The sequence below is a fragment of the Colobus angolensis genome, unplaced genomic scaffold (genome assembly GCF_000951035.1).
Source record: "Colobus angolensis palliatus isolate OR3802 unplaced genomic scaffold, Cang.pa_1.0 Scaffold393, whole genome shotgun sequence".
NCBI classification, from domain to species: Eukaryota; Metazoa; Chordata; class Mammalia; order Primates; family Cercopithecidae; genus Colobus; species Colobus angolensis.
Window position 1 is genome coordinate 477,769 of NW_012117299.1, and position 4,685 is coordinate 482,453.

The following is a 4,685-nucleotide window of genomic DNA, read 5'->3' on the forward strand; positions in this document are numbered from 1 at the left end:
TGTATTTTTTAGTAGAGACGGGGTTTCACCATGTTAGCCAGGATGGTCTCGATCTCCTGACCTCATGATCCGCCCGTCTCGGCCTCCCAAAGTGCTGAGATTACAGGCTTGAGCCACCGCGCCCGGCCGGATCACAACTCCTTAATAAAGAAACATGTTTTCTGATGGGGTGTCTAGACTGAAGCTCTACATTCTTTATCTTTATCTTGCACTTGGACAACAGAGTCAACATATGTATTTTTTAGAAAATGAAAATATATGACCTTCATTGGAAATATTCATTAGTATGTACATATACATTCATTAATGTAGAATGTCCTTGTCTTGCTAAACAAAGAAAAAAACATACCATGTACTTTCGGAATAACGTCTCAAACAAAGCAGGAAATATGTTTAGCCATCAAGAAGACATTCAGAAATTTTATGGCTCTTAAGATTCTGATGTATACCATAAGTAAATATGAAAGCTAAAGGCTGCTCCTAAGAGAAAAACCTACTCCAATTTTCTCTGACACAAACTGAGTGTTCATTTATTTCTTTTTGCCTGCCTGCCTCATTTGTCTTTCTGTTGAGGGTTTTCTCAAGTAATCTACAGCATTTAAATGATCTACAGTGTTTAGAACATTTATTGTAGTACCTTAGTTTTGGGGGAGTAAGTGAAATGACACATTGAACTAAGTCACTTTAAAAGCTTTCCCTTAATAATTCACCAGGTTCCTTTTCAAGATATTTGCACATTTTATTCTTCTGAAGCAGCACTGAAGATATGCTAGCATATTGACTTCCTTCCTCCTTTCATGAAGTGTAATCATAACAAATTAATAATAAAATAATAATTTTACTAGTTATCTTAATTGCTAATTTCCCTCTAATAAACTTGATTATTAGTATTATTACCTCAGAATAAATATATTTCTTTCTCAATAGAGATGATAGGCAAAATATTTATGAGAAGGCACAGCACAGAAATCAATCACAAGGGACATAATGTCAGTATCTTTTGGCTGAATATAAACCCACTCCCCAATGTTCAAAAGTATGTTCATGGGCACCAACAATGAGTAATGGCAATATAATTTCACATCTTTGTCAACCCTTTCCTAAGAATAAACAGCTCTTTTTCCAATAGTACTCCTCTCTTTGAGATTTCTGTTAATTAATTAACTTATTTATTTCACATATTTTTGGTGAGCAGTTTCTAAGTGTTGGACTCAGGGTCTTGGGAAGCCAGTAGTAAGCAAAACAAACATAGGCTTTACCTACACAGAGCTTATAGACTAAAGATGGAGGGAGTTATTAAATTAATAATCAAGCACATTAAAAATGTTTACAAAACATACTAGGCAATTGCTATGAAAGAAAAGTAAAGCACAGTAGAACCTGATTTAGATGGCAGGTGTCAAGAAAAGACTTTCTGAGAAATGCGGTAGTTGAAAAGTGTTGAAGGACTGAGCCGAGTTAGTCAGATGAAGGCTGGAGCAAGGCGAACTAGGTAGCATTCATCGCATGACCATAGGTTCTCAAATATCAAAACAATCAATGGTTGTGAAACTGTTTTGGAAGAAAGTTCATCATCCTGAGCTAGGAGGAGAGGGCCAGAAGTTAAGTCTCCCTGTAGGCAGCAGGGCCGGGCTGCACCTTTTCTCCTAAGTGGAATGGAAAAATCATTGAAGACCTTTGAATTGAGTGCTAGCAATATAACACTAGGGGTACATTAAAGTAAACATACTTAAAATATTACTTTGAAAAAGAAATAACAGGACTTGTTGCCTTCTAGGTGCAGAATGAGTACGAAAAAGGAATCAAGAATGACTCACAAGTTACGTTCTCAGAAACTAGGACTATAACAGAGTCTAATACAGCCTTGAGATATGGAAATTCCAATCAGATATTGTATTTCTCATCTTTTTTTATCTATGTATTTATCCAAACAAATATACATCCATCTATTTACCCACCCATATATCTGTTGTGGTAGTGGTGGACACTGAGTCATTTGGAAGTAAGTTTTAGACATTTTGATCCATATTCCAACACATATCTCATAAGAATAAGGCCCTTCTTCACATAACCACAATGGCATTATCAGTCTCAAGAAAGTTACAATCCAATATCAAGTTGTAGTCAAACTTTCTCAATTCATAAAAAATATATCACATAGCTTTTCCTCCCAATCCAGGAAACCCTAAAATAGGCCAAGGAGATAATACAACTAAGTGAAAATGATTATGTATTACATTTGGTTGCTATATTCCATTAGTCTCTTGTAATAAAGAAATTTCCCTTCCTCAGATAACATTTTAAATTTGTAATTCCATGGTCCTACCAGATCAGAAGAATGGGAGAAAATGCAAGATTGTGTCAAATCAGAAATAAAGTGGCATGACAAGTTATTCGAATATGTTAAGAATCAAGAAATGCAAAGTTTAATCAAATATCAAAAGCTGCATGGTTTCAGAGAGAATTGGGTAATGTGTCATTTGCATCTAAGGGATGTTAGATACTTAGATACATGAGCTAGATGAGTTGTGTGGGCTATAACAACAATGAAATGAACTCCCCTAATTTATTAAGTCCTTACATAGACTATAAATAGGATTATGTTGCATGATGGCTGCAAATAAGAATCTAGCCATCGTCCCAGCCAAAACCTTTGACTAATAAGTAATTTCAGTTAGTTTAGAAGGTAAGTGCATTTCAAATGGATGAGCATCGCTTAACCCCAGGCATATGTAAGCACATGTTTAAAAGAATCGACAATTAGATAAATGTTTTAATGTTAAAGAATCTATGCATGTTGGTTTTTTTAGCAGTTCAAATGTGTTAAAGAATTTGATCTACTTAAGTAACCAGTTAGTCTTTTTATTATGACTTAAAGTGTGTAACAAGTAAACAATTGAAACTTCTTATGTAAAACTGAAATACTACCAAGGTTATATATATAACCAAGGTTACATATATATATATATACATATATAGTTATTTAATAAACCTAAGATTGAACAAATTTATTTTTTAATTTTTAAGCATTAGTTAAATGCTTGAGATTTTTTAATAGCAGATAATTAGACTCCTGTAAACATATTAAACTGCCCCTACTAAAAATGTAGTATATTTGATTTCCTTTTCAGTACATCAATCAACTGGTTTTGTATATAAGATGAAACATTTTTCAAAGGCCACTTAAAAATTATTATTGAATGTTTTTAAGTCAGAATTTGAACTTAAAATCTTGAGGAATGACTAGATTTGGGCCTCGTTTTTTATTTGAATATTAATTCTTAAAACTTTAGAATATATTTTTAAATAATTCAATGTAGGGGATCAAAAAGATCATAGTGAACACACAAAAAAAAGTGGTTGCTTTGCTTCAGAAGCCATGTTAGATGTAAGATTCACTTCTTTAAACCATCAAATCATAGACTACAAGGTGAGACGCTCACACTAAGAGAGTTACATGGGAACTAAAACCAATGGAAGCAAATCTGTTTGATATTGTCTCTCACATTTATACAGGGTCATAAATAAATTCATTGACCGAAACAACAGGAAGACTACACATACTATTTTCATTAATTGCACTTCCCTCTTTTTTCCGAGAATATATAGTTGAGTTTGTTAATAAAAATGCCAGTTTGATGTGACTTCACTAATTGCATAGAATATCTGTTTCTTCCTCAAAAACTTTTTAATCAAAGGGAAGCACTTCAACTTTATAATAATCGCATTAAAAACAGTAAAACTTACAGAAGTTAATATAGGATACTATCTTTATGATCTAATGGCAGTGAAAGTTTTTTAAGAAAAAAAAATGCTTTACCACCATAAGTAGTGAGCTGAGCCTGCCAACAACTTTTAGAGGCTCACTGAGATATTTGTGTTTTCATGTTGTCTGTGTATTTCATGTAACATGTCATTTATGCCACACACCAGGGCACTCCCTTGAATAAATATAACTGTAGGCTTGGGCTCTGGTTCTCATTCTGTCACTAATTGTGTGTGTGCTCTTGGGGATGTCACATGCTGGGTCTTACTGCCAAATACTTCATATGTGAAATGAAGCATTGCCCTAGAGATAAAGTGCCTGTGAAACTATGACGTTTTAGCAACTGAGGGATAAAATAGTAATACATTCCCTAGGACCACCTTCAAATATCACCTCCTTTATCAGAATGTAGGCTTTACTATTGCAAGAGGATTTAGAGATCTTCCATTGTCTTCTTGCTTTATCCATGACAATTGAAGAGGTGGCAAGTGATGCATCCCCAAAACACTCATATCTCCCTCTGGTCATTGTTTAAGAGATAAAATCAGCAAGAGATCTTACAGCCTAATCTCCATGTTGCTAAAGAAAAACATTAGCCCTTCTGCTTTGGGATGATTTTGTCCTTCCTTCCAGACAAAAATGGCAAAATTAAAATTACGTGAAAAAAATAAGTCGCTATTGGTGGTATACTTTTATTTCTTTTTGAGTCTACATTTTTGTTGCTCAATGACCTTTAGGAATCACGAAATAAAATAGGCTGCTGTAATTTATAATGGTACTTTATTCTGCCCAAAACACATTTTCAACCCTGTTCTCATTAACATTCATGATTTTTTTTTAATTAGTTGTTGACCTGTTTGGGGGGATGTAATATTAAACTTCATGACCTCACTCAGGAAGGTGTTGAAGCAAACAGAAC